Below are 15822 nucleotides of genomic sequence, written 5' to 3'. Positions count from 1 at the left end.
AACCAGAGTACCTTTCCCTTTACATTTCAGTAAGCAGCATTCAAAAGTTACAATGAAAAAAAAATCACTTAGAGGACAATTCTCTGTGATTATAAGCCTCTGCAGCCTCTCTAGATTGATCCTAAGAAAAGGCAGATGGTTATTATTGGGCATATTTATAAAGCCTGTGTAGCTTAGTATGGATTGTCAAAGAACATGGCAGAATAATTCATGGGGTAAAATTAGAAGGCAGTGGTATATAGAAGGGTCTTATTTCACTTTAGTTTTTGGGGGTTTTTTTGCATTCCTAGTGCTTGGAACAGAGTAGACAGTTAATAAATACATGTTGATTGATATTTCTACTATAAGTTGGAAGTCCACTCTTTTCCCACATTTATGAATAGGGGACAACACTGGGGAGAGGTGGCCTAGTGTTCTTAAGGTTGTGTCCTAGAGAAATTATAAAAGAGAACAGATTGGTAGAAGACCATAAAGTATTACAACACCAGGAAAAGCCCCCTCAACCCAGTTTGGGCTTGCTATGAATACATTTACCCAGTTTGAATTATGGCTTCGAATAGTGCTATAACCTTTTAGAAACTAATATCACTTCTAATCCATGATGTTTGGCAGAGAATTATTACATAGAATATGTATGTGTGTGTGTGTGTGTGTGTGTTTTTGAAATGTGCATCATCCAGTTTTTGTAGCACATTTTAAATAATTAGAATCTATAAACTTCATTTACCTGATTAAAAATAACATTTATTTCATCATACTGGTGAAGAAGGGTATCTTTTTTCCATCAAAAATGTTTTCAGAGAAGAGGGAAATAGTCTTGTCAATAAATAAGTAATTTGAAAATGAAAAAGATAAGCAGTGTGATATAATGGAAAGAAAAAAAAAACTTTGGCCTTGATATGTGAAGGTCTGGATTCTGTTCCCATTTTTGCCTGGTCCTGGATTTATGTTCAAAGGGAAGGAACCCATTAAACTTGTACAGCATCAGTTTCCTTGACTCTAAAATGAAATAATAGATATATTTTAGAAAAAAATTAGTGAGCTTTTACTATGTGTGAGATATTGTGCTAAGTTTGGGAGGAATAAATAGAAAAATTGAATTAATCCTTGCATTCAAAGAACTTAGTTTCTAGTAGAAGAAGACATCTAATTTAGAAAAATGATGGCCAAGTTATATTTTGTTTTGTTCCAGGGACTCATGGAAGCAGTGAGTTAATCCAAAGGACAATCAATATTTGATATGCTATACAATCACATTTTTTTTATTTGTTTGATGGCCCCAAGCAGGAAGTAGAAAGCAGAGTGGGGCAGGGGAAGTTCAGTAGGGCATATGACAACATAGACCAGGTGAACAGTTGTCTGATTGGATGAAATAAAGCATGGCCTGGGAACCAGCTAAACATAAATAACTAAGTAAGTTTCTATTGATTCGGCCCCATAGTGGGGATTCCCTAGTTGAGTGGATTAATATCTCTAGTATATTATGTGGATTCTGGAGATCTGGTGTGGAAGGTGCTGGTATAGATGGAGAGAACTAGTACCCCAAAGTCAGGGCCATCATAAGATGGCAAAAGTAAACATTTGAACATCTGAAAATTTTATAAGTTGAAACACATTCAGGGAGCTACTATTTATCTATGGGGAAAATAATATTTTATTAGCCCAATTAAATTCAACATCATGATTTCTTTTAACAAATAATTACCACTCAACTCAATGTGTATAAGTTATTGTGAAATATCTTTAATGTCAATTTTCAGTTTTGATATATGTGTTATGTTGGAAAGAACATCAGATGTGTAATAAAGAAATTTGGATTTAAGTTTTGTTTTTGATACTTGTTATCTGTGGAATCATGAGAAAGTTATTCAAATTCCTTGAACCTCAATCCCCTTATTGTAAGAAGGTGAAAGCAAAACATCATATGTACTTCTCAGTATTGTAGGAAGGAAAGAATTTTGTAAAGCATAAATATTCTGTATAGATTGAATATAATGTTATTGTTAGATTGATGAATTTTTTCTTATTATCTCCAATTTGTACAACTTTAATTTATTTTAATCTATTAATTTCAGAGGGATATACTAACATTTTAATTTATTAATATGTATTTTAATTTACTTTGAAAATATTTTCATTATAGTATTATTAATGTTGCAAGATGGTTAGAAATTATGCAGAGTAAGTCAAGTAAAGAAATGGTTTTCACATATTTAGCAATTTAACCAAGCAAAGTGTATTTTTGGACATCAGAATCTCAAATAAAACACTCTAAAACATGTTTTCAGGCAGAAAAAAAGAGTATTAAAAGCTATTAAAAACAAAATAAAACTTTTAATTCAACTCCTAGATTATTAGAGCAACCAGATTAATGAGTCTTAAAGAATGAATTTATGGCAATTAGATTCCAGACCAATCAATAATCCATCTTATAAAAGCCATACCTTAACCGGTTATCTTTGTCTTAACATCAAGGACATTAGATTTTTTTAGAATCTTTTGATTCAAAAACAACTAAGGAAGAATGCTTCAAAGTCTGACCCTGCTTTAGTACCTTCTTATATGCATGTGTGTTTTCATTTGTAATGGATTGGGGTAAATGCTTAAAAAAATGGCAGGGCTATATCTCTAATTTTTTCTGTGGACTGGCAAGAGAGATCAAAATGTACTTTAGACAATTTTGACTATGTTTTTTCTTTGTTTGTTTGTTTGCCATGAATTTCTTTAGTGGTTGGAATTAGATCAGAATTTAATTAAGAAATGGTCAGTGTACTTATACTTATTGTCATCAGTAATCATGAATACAAAGTTTACAGATAAAGATGAAAGGATATCTTAATAAGGAACATGACTTTCCTATTGATTATTATTCTTTCATTGCTTTGCATTGAAAATGGTGGCTGATTCCAGCAAGGAATGAAAGAATATGAGAACAAGGGTATATATAGAGATAGATATATAGATAGATATAGATATAAATTTTTCATTGCTGACCATGTGGACTAGTAGGTATTTATACACACACACACACACACACACACACACACACACACACTCACACACCATGCACACATATGTGTATAAACATATGCGCAATCATCACTAAATATTGAGCTCTATTGATAAGAAAACATATGGGTATTTTACTTACTTTTTTTCCCCTTTCTAATACATCATTGTATGGTGAAGAGAATATTGGTACTAGAGTCAGAACACATGATTATAGCGCTTAGTCTGTAACCTTTGACAAGTCTTGGGTGAAGAGGTTGTATACACAGGTGGTTGTGGCAATTAGCCACAAAATATTCCAAGAAAACAGTAAAAACAAAAACAGCAGCAGCAAAAGTAGCAACAATGACAGCAATAGCAATGGCAAATATCTCACTTTTCCAAATATGGACAGATGAGGGAATTATATTTTATACATACATACATACATACCTACATACACACACACATACACTTATAGTTATACATATAAATATAAAACACAGGACCTATTTCAATATCTTTATTCTGCAAATGAAGAACCAAATAAGTACAGAATTTAAGAATTGAAGGGGGTGGCAATTGAAGGGAGAGCCAAGATGGCAGAGCCAGAACAACATTCTTGCTACGCTCTCTCAATAAACCTCTCTATAAAAACTTAAAAATGCATCACAACAACTTATGAGTGGAAACACCATCAAAATGTAACAGTCATTTTTCCAGCTCAGGGCAAGTTAGGAAGACAAAAAAATGCTCTGTGGACAATGGTGTTGGAGCTAGCCAAGAACACAGTGCAGCAGAAAACCCACTTCCTATGTACCATGGAGGCTGTGAAAGCACCCAATATTTAGGGATAGTAAGGGACTGAACACCTGGTTGGAAAAAAAGATCTAGGGGATTTCATTGCTAGCACTGGAACCAATATCAAGCACCATTTGACAACTCTTCCTACCATTATCCACTTCCTGGTATCAGTTTCAGAACAGAAAATGGTTGCAGTCATGAGGGAACAGGGACCCTCCCAAGGTAAGGAGCAGAGCTCAGGCCAGTTGAGCATTGGTCAGATCTCTTCCTGGATCATACCTCTTTGGAAACACCAAAATTTTACAAGTCCCTAGACTGGTCTATGAAAGTGGTAGAAAAATGTGAGAGACTAAAACTGAAACCAGTAATCTACTTTAGAACAGAACTTAGATTATCTCTAACATAAAGTCCAAAATAAGAATTAGACTGAGAAAAAAGAGCAAACAAGAAAAAACAGAAATTTGAACATAAAAAGCTATTATACTGACAGTGATGCTCAAGACACAAATTTAGAAGATAATGACTTGAAAACACCTACAATGAAAGCCTCAAAAAATGTAGATTTGACATAAGCCAACAAAAATTCCTAATAAGAAGTAAAGAAAGAAACAAAGAAGAGCAAAAATGATTTTTAAAATCAGAGAAAGATAGATGAAAACATGGGAAAAGAAATGTGAGTTATGCAAGAAAAAGTGCGAAAAGAAAATTAAGCATGGTAAATAGACATACAAAATATTGAAGAAAATCACTCCTTAAAAATCATAATTGGCCAAATGGTAAAAAAAAAAAAGTATGAAACCTCACTGAAGAAAATAACTTTTAAAAATTAAAAATGGTCAATTTCCACTTTTATGGACTCCATGGGACATCAAGAAGCAATAAAACAAAATCATAATACTAAAATAATTGAAGAAAATGTGAAATGTTTCCAAAGAAAAACAACTGACCTAGAAAAATAGTTCAAGGAGAGATATTTAAGAATTATTGGACTGCCTGAAAGCCATAATAAAAAAAAAAACTAGATATTATTTCAAGAAATTATGAAAGAAAATTGCCCAGATATCTTAAAGCCAGAGGGCAAAATAGATTTTGAAAGAATCTGTCAATTACCTCCTAAAAGAAATCCCAAAATGAAAACTCTTAGAAATATTTTAGCAAACAAACAAACAAACAAACAAAGCCAGAGTCCCCAGGTCAAAAAGAAAATACTTCAAGCAGACATTAAAAAAAGAAAAAAATTCAAATACCATGGAGCTACAATCACAATGACATATGTTGAAGCATCTACTATAGTAAAGGAGCAGAGGACTTGGAATATGATATTCTGGAAAACAAAGAAGCTACGATTTCATCAAAGAATAATATTACCCAACAAAACTGAGTATAATCCCATGCAGAAAAAATAGATATTTAATAAAGTAGAGGACTTTCAAGAATCCTTGTTGAAAAGTCCAGAGCTCAATAGCAAATTTACATTCCAACTCAGTTTTCAAAAGAAGTATAAAAAGATAAACATGAGTGAGAAATTATAAAGTACTTAATAAGGTTAAATTGTTGACATTTCTATATGGCAGTATGATGCATGTAACCCCTAAAAAGAATAAAAAAATTAAAAATGTGCTTCAATTTGCATTCTGAGTCCATCAGTTCTCTGTCTGGATGTGTACAGAATTTTTCATTATGAGTCCTGTGGAGTTCTGGTTGATCATTTTATTGATCAGAGTTACTAAGTCTTTCATAGTTGTTTTTATCTTTACTATATAGCTGTTACTGTGTACATTTTTTTCCCTTTTTCTGTTCACTTCACTTTGCCTCTTGCCTTTCTTCCCTCTGAATATGGATGATTTGGAAGTGTTTTGCTTGACTTCATATCTATAATGGGTATCATATTTCTTAACATCTCATTAAGTGGGAGATTCTCTGATTTAGGGCCCACTATCTCTGAAGGCAGACAATTTTGCCTTGGAATCTTATTATTTAGGATCTTTTCTTTGAATTAAGCCAATCTCTCTCTCTCTCTCTCTCTCTCTCTCTCTCTCTGTCTGTCTGTCTGTCTGTCTCTCTCTCTGTGTCTCTCTCTCTGTCTCTCTGTTTCTGTCTGTCTGTCTCTCTCTCTGTCTCTGTCTCTCTCTCTCTCTGTCTCTCTGTCTCTGTCTGTCTGTCTGTCTGTCTGTCTCTGTCTGTCTGTCTCTCTGTCTGTCTGTCTCTCTCTCTCTCTGTCTCTCTCTTCTCCTGTCTCTTCTCTGTCTTGTCTGGTCCTCTCTGTCTGTCTGTCTCTCTCTCTCTCTGTCTCTCTCTCTCTGCCTCTCACCAGGAACCCATTGCTCCTTCTGCTCCCTGGGGCTGAACAGAACAAATTAAATCCTTCTTTCATGTGATAGATATGAATGTATTTGAAGACAGTTATGATGTCCCAGCTAGGTATTTTTTTTTCTGTTTTAAAGCGTTTCAATACTATCAGTTTTGTTTATGTTATTAATTTTACAATCATCAATATACAAAAATATTCAAGTGAATAGAAAAGAGTTTCATATGTAAAACGATGGACTTCTGTTATGGGAAGATTTTTTTTAATTTTTTTTTTTTTACCAAGGATGTTAAATAGGCAAACACACAAAAAACTAGATATGACAGTGAAGTACTCTATTGATTTAGGTTCAATGTTATAATCAAATGTGACACACCTAAATAATTTAACAGATAACAAAAGGAAGTTTACATGGCCAAAACATATAAAAGATATTCAACAAAGATACTACAGAACTTATTATGGATAGTTATTATCCTCCTATGCTGAATGGAAATGTGTCTTATCAGTAGGTCATAGTTTCATGACTCAAGGAGCTTGGGGGCATCTGCCAAGTCTTAAGGGTCTCGACACAATGAAATTGGACTTTCTATCCTCTTAGGTAACTAAGGAGCCATTTCAATATAGCTAGAAATAACCATGCTCCTGTGTCAATGGAGGTACAGCTTAAGCTTTAACCCTCTCTGCCAATCAAATCTCAAGGTCAACTTTTTAAACTTTCAAATGTAAAAAAAAACTAGTCATATTTTTTGGGCAAAGGAAGAGAGAAACCTTATAATCATCTTATCAAAAGTATGTATCAAATTTAACATTGTAGCAATGAAATTGTCCTGCATATTCATGTCCTCTTCTGAAACTATAATTTTCTATTTATTTTAATGTTTTATTGATACTCTTTTCTTTCTTTTTTCACGTCTCTAATTTTTGCATCAATAAATCATCTCTGTATCCCCCCACATTCTACACTCACTTATAGAAATCAACATATTGTTGCCTTCTGCTTTCAAATTCTTTCTACAGTTCTCTTCCATTTTATGGGTGAATTTAACAGGATTGGGATCTGAACCCTTAAAAGTAAAACACTATGTCTTTGAGATCTAGACCCTCAAATGGAAAAGTCCTGGACTTTTCCATGTGGGCAAGGTCCCTGCCATTTGCCTGGGGCAACCAGCCCTTCTCAGTTCATCCTTTCATTGTGGCCCCAAGCCCAAACCTCCAATTCTCTGTTACCTCTAACCTAGCCCAGTCTTACCTCTGGATCTCCAGGCCACTTCACACCCTTAATTCTTTCTACACTCTTTCTCTGTTCCCACAGTCTTCTGTATAAAAGATTTATCTTGCTTCCATTAAAGGGCTCGGATTCTTAAAATTTGGCCAATAGTACAGACTCACTAGGAATCTTGCTCACCCCAACTGGTATTTTAATAAAACGTGCCTTTATCTGAAAGAAGACTTGAATCTAATTCAATCAAGGCAGGGCCTGTATCACTTGTCCTTGAATTTCAGGGTCCCAGCACCCCTAAACCTCAACAAAATTTATTCCGTTGACATTTGTAATTACAAATGTTAGGTATGCTTTTACCTGTATCATATACTATTACAGTGTTTCTAATTTGCCACCCCTATGTTTACAAAGAAAAAATTAAGAAAAGGAATGGTATAAATGTTCATAACCTATAGTTGGAATGTTCAGGTAATATAATATTCTTTCTTTCTCCATAAAGCCCAATTGCAGATAACTAGGTTCTAACTTTTCATTCCCTGAATAATAGCCCTATTAAAAATAATCACCCCACTAGAATAAGTAATCATGTTCCTATTTTGAAGATTGTTTTGCTTGTGATTATTCCCTCCTTAACTCTTCCTACAGTTTTAGTCTCCTATCTTCTCTCTCCTCACTCTCATCTATTTCTGTTCATTCTATTGTGTTTCTCCACCAAACTATGTGTCTGTTTAATCTTCCTTTGTGCAGTTCAGATAGGAGTTGGGTTTATGAAATATCCATTATCCCAACCTCTCTTTATATTTTTATTCAGAATAACTCCAGTTATGAGAAATTATGTTTCTCCTTCTTCTTCCTCTTTTGTTTCCTAGAATATTCATTTATTTTACTCTCTTAAAAAAGCATTACTTAGCCCTTTACGATTTGTACAAATGACATGATCTATTTCCTGGGATAGCCTAAAACAGGTACTGTTCTTTCCTTTTATTCTTTTCCCCATCAGCAAAAAATTTTTGGGTTTCAGGTCTCATCCACTGGAGAGCAGGTTGAAAGAGACAATTTTCATTGGTTTCAGGTCTCATCTCCTGTTTCCATCTTTTGTAGGATTGAAGACCACATAGGCATTTCTATTTGGTTCTCAGGAATCTTTCCTTCATATAATTCTTTATCATTATTAAGTGTTTCTCCAAATTTGACTTAGTTGTGACAAACCCAGTTGACTAAGAACTGACAGAAGTTGCCCTAGTCTCCATTCTCGGGCCATTGAATTACCTGGGGCTGATTGGACGTTGTTACTTCCAGACTCAGAATATTTTGTGTATATCCATAAATCTCCCTTTCAGAGATTCCCAAGTTTTCTTTGTGGACTTTTGCTTGTTATGCAAAAAACTTACCTTGTGAAACTGTGAGATGCCTAATCTCTCCCACCAACAGCTTTGCCTTTCCCTATGCCCAAGGTGTTTCATGTGAGGCTTGGCCATTCCTTTTTCCTTAGTATCCTATATAAACCCTATTCCCATTCCCAGCCCCCTCCTTGCATATCCTAGAACTTGTATGGCATCCAGAGCTGCTGCTCACTTGCTAGAATAAAGATCTCAACTTTGCTGTATTGGATGTTTTAATTTAAATTCAGATGGACAGCTGGAGCCTTTCACATCTCCATTTTTGTGGGAAACTGTCTGATTCTTCAATTTAAACACCACGAGTTCCTTTAGCCAATCCCCTTATATCAAGTTTTTAAGTCCTTTCATTCTGATGTTCTTGATAAACTTCAATTTGTCTGTCACTTCTAAAGCATAGAACCAAAAACTGAAACAATAATCACAAATTGGCTATAGTAAAGAAAAGTATGCATAACTATTACAACATTAATTTCTTAATATGTATCTCATTTTATGAAACCAATGATATCTTGCTTATATTGTTGGCTGCCATGTCACACTCTTGACTAATATTTAAGCATTTAAGCTTCCAGTATACTAGATCCTTTAGATCTTCTCAAAAAGTATTGTTGTCTAGACATGTGTTCCCCATTTTGTACGTGAAAGTGATTATTTGAGCCTAAGTACACAAATATATATTGATACATATATTTGCTCTACACTTATGATGTCAGTAGTACAGCTTTAAGACATGTTCCTTAAAAAGGAAAGAAATCTAGCCTGAAAACACAAGATGCCTTGTGAGGTTTCAGTGATTAAAACTGATTGGCTAACAACAGGTCCCAATCCATGCCTCACTTGGTCATTGTTTGTACTTGATGGCTCAGAGTGAGTGTAAATAGCAGTTGTTTTGTTTTGGCTAGAAACTCTGGGGGACTTTACCTCCCCAATTGAACTTTTATTGACTAGGTAAAAGAGGCTATTTTTTTTCCTCCTCATTTCTTACCTAGTCTTAATCAGTGAATGGGCATTACCTCAGAAATTGAGACCTGGGAAAGACCTTAGCTTAAAAAGGACAAGGTCTCCCACTGCATTCAAGACCATCTCCAGTCATCCTGACCTTGCCAGAAGGACCAAGTTGGCTTTGTAAGAGAGAATGAGACTGGTGACCTTTCATAAGCCCTACCTCACTGAAATCTAATTCACTCATAAGTCATGATATCACCTTCCTGATGTCATTCATCCTGTTTGAGGACAAACAACAACAATAGGTAATTCCTGGTTAAAAAAAAAAAAAAGAATTCTCTCTACCAATGCAGATCTGAAGATTTATTTTTATCTTATTGGATTCCATTATACAATTAGACTCATCCCATTATTCTAAATTGTGGAGATATTTTCAGATCCAAATTCTCACTTAGTATTACGTATCTTTAAAAGCTGTATGCCAACATTTGATGAACCTGTTATTTATGTCTTTATCTAAGTCATTGGTAAAAAATGTTAACTATAATGGGGTCAAAGGCATATTCAGGAACACTCCCACTTGAAAATTATCTTTGCTATGATCATTCAAACATTTTAAATGAACACATGAAATTTAATCTCATCCATATATATTTTTTGTCAAGGTTAAATTGAGAGACTTTATCAAAATCTTTACAGATTTCTAACTAACCTAACTATCATTCCCTTCATATAATAGACTAATTACTGCGGCAAAAAGGAAACCATAGTTAGAAACACCACTGAGCTCCTCTGCCATACAAATAACTACATACAGCAAGAAATGTACTCTTTTCTTCACAAAGACATATTAGTTCTTACTGATCAAAGGTACATTCTAGAATTTTGCCATGAATTAATAAAAAACTCACTGGTCAAGCATTTGCAAACTGTTCTACATATATCTCCTTTTTAGGAAAATGGCAACATTTGTGTAAGGGATGGGCAGAATACTGAAGTATCTAATTAGTTTGTTTAAACTGCTTGAGAAAGAACATATCTTTTTTTTTAAATATAGTCCCTGCCTAGAAAACAGAAATTAGCTTAATGATGTTTATTGAATTGGAATGAATTGTTTACATTTCAAGTGCTTTGAATTTAGTCATGGATTTTTTGGGTTACTCATGGGAAAAATTATGGATATCAGTTATTTGGAACAGATTTTGAAGGCATGAATTCACCTAGAAGACTAACTATACAAAAACAAAATCATGCAAAAAAGGTATAATTGCTACATTGCTGTTCTTCAGTCATTTCAGTCATGTCTGACTCTTCATGACCCTGTTTGAGGTTTTTTTTGGCAAAGATAGTGGACTGATTTTTGCCATGCTTATGTCATGTGGTTTTATTGTATATCCTACAACTTTATTGAAGTTATTAATTATTTTAATTATTTTGTTTGATGTTTCTCTAAATACATTATTATATTGTCTGCAAAAAGAGATAATTTTGTTTCTTCTTTGCCCATGCTTATTTCCTTGAATTCTTTTCTTTTTTTATGTGCTATAGGTATCATCTGTAGCATTATCTTAAACAATATTTGTGGCAACAGATATATTGTCTTAAACTTGATCTTCTGAAAAGGCCTCTAAATTTTCTGCATTACATATATTTGCTCTTCTATTTAGAAAAAAAATACTATTTATTATATTAAGGAAAGTTCTTTTCTTCCCTATGAATTTTAGAGTTTAAACACAAATGAATGTTGGATTTTGTAAAAAAAAAAATCAAAATCTGTTGATTTAATTATATGATTATTTTTATTGTTTATATCATTAAAAATGTTCATTATGCTGAACCTTATGCTGAATATACCTTGCATCATTACTATAAATCAAATTTTATCATACTGTATAATATTTCCAACATATGGTTTTAAACTAATAATATTTTATTTGAAAAGTTTTATCTATATTCATTATGCATATTGATTTATCATTATCTTTTTCTGCTTTGTCTTTACCTCGTTTGAGTGTCAAAAGAGTATTTATAACATAAAAAGAGACATGAAGTTAGCCTCTTGCTTATTATTTCAAGAAGTTTACATAGCAATCCAATCAATAGCTCTTTAAATATTGATATCATTTATTTGTGAAGGTGTCAAATGATATTAACTTTGTACAAAGTAACAGCAATATTGTAGTTTGATCAGCTGTGAATGACTTAGCTATTTTAAGCAATACAATAAGCTAAAACAATTCTGAAGGATTTATAATGAAAAATACTATCCATACCCAGACAAAGAAGTAATGGTGTCTGAATACAGATTGAAACATATTTTTTGGTATAGCTAGGTGGCTTAGTGGATAGAGCACCAGCTCTGGAGTCAGGAGGCCCTGAGTTCAAATGTGACCTCAGATGCTTGACACTTACTAGCTGTGTGACGCTGGGCAAGTCACTTAACCCCATTCCTGGCCAAGGAAAAGAAATGTACTTTCTTCAATTTTCTTGAGTTTTTTTTGGGTTTGTGTTATCTTTCATAACATGACTAATATGGAAATATTTTTTGCATGACTGCTCATGTATAACCTATATTGAATTGCTTATCTTCTCAATGAGGATGTTGAGGAGGGAGGAAATGAGAAAATTTGGAACTCAAAATTTTAAAAAACAAATGCTAAAATTGTCTTTACATGGGAAAAATAAAATACTAAATAATTTAAAAAAATAAAATGTCATTCACATTCAAAAAATCCCTTCTCAGTATTCTATTTTGTCAAAAGTTTACTGTCATCGTTTCCAATTATTGAGAGGATCATATGATTTATGTTGGTTTAGGCTATACTAATTTCTATAATGAATGAATGAAAAAAAGTTTCTAATGCCTGTCACTGTGCTAAGCCTTGTGGATATTAATACAAAAGCAAAGGCAGTCCCTACTCTTAAGGAGATTACATTCTTTAAAAAAAAATAATACATATATAGGTATATATATGTTCTCTCTGTCTCTGTCTCTGTTTCTCTCTGTTTATGTTTCTCTCTCTCTCTCTCTCTCTCTCTCTCTCTCTCTCTCTCTCTCTCTCTCTCTCTCTCTCTTTCTCTTTCCCTCTCTCTCTCTCTCTTTTCAAACCCTTTGAGAAAAAAGAGAATGGAGGGAAGAAGAATCTGATCAATCTCCATTAGACTTTTTTTTCTCATGGGGGTTACATCAAACCTCACATACATGATCTTAAGGCTAAGAATACAAATGTAATTTTTTTCAGTTATTGGCCAGCAGATGATTAAAGTTTTTCCAAAATTCAAAAACTGATTAGTGAAATTCATAGCAGAAGACAGTGGTTACATTGAATTTTATTAAAAATAATAATATGTTAAAATTTTAAATAAATAACTTTTCAAATATTGTTTTGGTGAATTTGTAGCATTTATATTTCTAAAGTTTTAAAAATTTACAATATACTAAGATTCTGAGGACATATTTTATACTACAAAATATAAAATAAATACATACAAATATATACAAAGTATTTAAATACAAGTTATTTGGGAAGGAAAATCTTTAGTATTGAGGAAATCCAAAATGGCTTCAAAAGGGAGTTGATGCTTTGGCCTCATCTTAAAGAAAGTGAGTGCATGTATGAGGTGAATATAAGTAGGAGAGAGTACATTCTATGTGTGGGGAAAGGACAGTGAAAAAGCATGGAAATAAGAGTGTGAGGAAAAAAATAAGGCAGGTTAGCCAAATTTCAGAGTGTAAGAGGGGCAATAATATGCAATGAATCTTGGAAGATTGATTGCATCTAGATTATATAGGGCTTTGAAAAGTAAATAAGAAGTTTGTAATGTATTCTAGAGACAATAGGAAGCCAGTAGAATTAATTGAATAGTTGAATCATGTAGTCACATCTGAATTTAAGGAAAACACTTTGTCAGAAATATATAGGATGAACTGGATGGTGAGAGAATTTATACATGGAGGCCAATTAGAAGGCTGTTTCAAAAATCAAAGGAAGGGATGATGAGTACCTGATATAAGGTAGTAGTTTCATTAATAGAGAAGGGGTCAGCTGAGAGAATTGTTTTCAAGGTAGAAATAGGGAGATTGTAAAGTCTCCAGGCTGCAGAGAGGTGGGCTCTGCATTAGCTAGAGCAGCGAGCATGGCTTGTACAGCTGTGGCAGCCAAAAACATAAAGGCCTGGGCCTACAAGTTGGACTACTCCCACCAGTTTAGTGGCAACCTGGTTGGCGAGGTCGGCTGTGGTGCCGGTGCCATCTGGGATGCCAGCGAAGCCTTCAGCAAGAGGGAGAAGGCTGAGGAGGACTGCTACTTCTGAGAGAAGAACCGAGAGAAACTGTCTTCCCTGAGGAAACACCATCAGGAAGAAATTACCCACCATGAGAAGGAGATACAATGCCTCCAGAAAGAAACTGAGCATCATAGGAACAAGATTAGAAAGCTGAAAGAAGATCATTATTAAGCTGAGTTTCTTCTTGTTCAGTAATCAGCCTTAATCTACATATGGAATCATTATCCCCTACCTGTGTGCCCAATGTGACACTCTAGTTTGATGCACTTTTTGCTGTGTAATGCAACTAAATGGTAATAAACTGTGGTCACTGAAAAAAAATAGGAAGATTTGAAAACTCATTGGATAAGTAAGAGAGTATTAGATATTCAGAATACTGCCAGAGTAACATACCTGAGAGAATAGACTCATGGTACTGACTTTAACAGAAGTAATAAAGTTTGATGACATTGTGGGGGAGTTCAGTTTTAGGTACATTGAGTTTTAAGATTTCTCTGGGGGCATCTAGTTTGAAATATTCAATATTCACTCCTTGCAAAGGTCAGGTTTTATGTAAGACTTGACAGGAGCCAAGGAATCTAGCAGGTATAGATTAGGTGGGGAAAAGTTCTAGTTTTTGGGAATAACCAGTGAAAATGCACAGAGTTGGGGGATGGAATGTGTTGGATGGGGAATAGCAAGGAAGCTAGTGTCGCAGCACCAAAAAGACTGGAAAGATAAGAATCTACCAGGTTATGAAAGCTATTAAAATCCCACAGAAGTTTTTATATTAGATTCCAAATGTAACAGGGAGACACGGTAGTTTATTGAATGGAAAACTGACATGATCAGACCTGCACTTTAGGAAGATTCCTTTAGAATCTGAGTTGGAGATATGAAAAGACATAAGACAGACAGACCAACCAGAACAATCAACAATCAACTGTCGGAATCCTGCTTCTGACAAATAACAGTTGTGTGACCTTGAACAAGTTATTTATCCTCTCATTTACCTCAATAATTTTTTTTAAATTATAGCTACAGAGTATTTACTAGCCTACTTCAATGTAGAGTGCTTCTACACCAGGAGTTCCTTACAGAAATAAAATCACAGGTGTGGATTTACTGCCATCTTGGACAGTTGACTCAGAGTATTCAGACCACTAAAATTCCAATGTATTTTTCATATGAAGAGTTCTAAAATAACATCTTCCCCTATTCAGTACTATACCAGTGCAGCTGATGTTTCAATCTAAATATAAGATTTATTTCATTTTTTTAATTTTCCACATTGTTCTACACTTCTTTTCTATCTTATTTCCAGTGTCACCCTTTTCTTTTTCAATCTTCTCTAATTTACCCTGCATAGTGTCATATTAATTAACCTCATACTTATCATAATCTTGGCTTTCCCCACTCAAAGTCTCTTATATTGCATAGTATGATCTACGATCTTAGCATTTATAAAGTACTTTAAGTTCTGCAAAGCCCTTCACATATTATCTCATTTGACCCTCACAGCAACTCTGTTAAATAGGTGTTATTATCCAGATTTTACAGATGGGAAAACTGAGACATAGATTGTTAGAAATAAAACACAGACAATGAAAGTTGAATTGTCTTTCCTACAAATCTTTACATAAAGTTTATTAGTTTTAGTTGATGCTTTCATGAACATAATATATGACAAAATTATTAAATATTTATTCATAGAGAGGTGCTGGAACTAGTTCATATCTATAAGGCTGGTTGTTCTTGAGTTTAAATGATATGACTGATATAAATATTTGAATTTTTGATCTTTCAAGTAAGTCCTTTTGTGATATACTGATTTTTAAAAACTTTGAAAAATCAGAACACTAATTTCCATGATTCATAGTTTGATT

At 33.7% G+C, this 15822-nt stretch overlaps 1 protein-coding gene across 1 annotated transcript in view; it reads left to right on the top strand.

Annotated features, from left to right (window-relative positions):
- CDH19 (cadherin 19) overlaps positions 1 to 15822 on the top strand; it is a 151528-nt gene that overhangs the window by 128029 nt on the left and 7677 nt on the right.

This window comes from Phascolarctos cinereus, unplaced genomic scaffold (genome assembly GCF_003287225.1).
Source record: "Phascolarctos cinereus isolate Bilbo 61053 unplaced genomic scaffold, phaCin_HiC Scaffold_4;HRSCAF=312, whole genome shotgun sequence".
Classification (NCBI taxonomy): domain Eukaryota; kingdom Metazoa; phylum Chordata; class Mammalia; order Diprotodontia; family Phascolarctidae; genus Phascolarctos; species Phascolarctos cinereus.
This window is presented reverse-complemented; position numbering and strand designations above follow the sequence as displayed.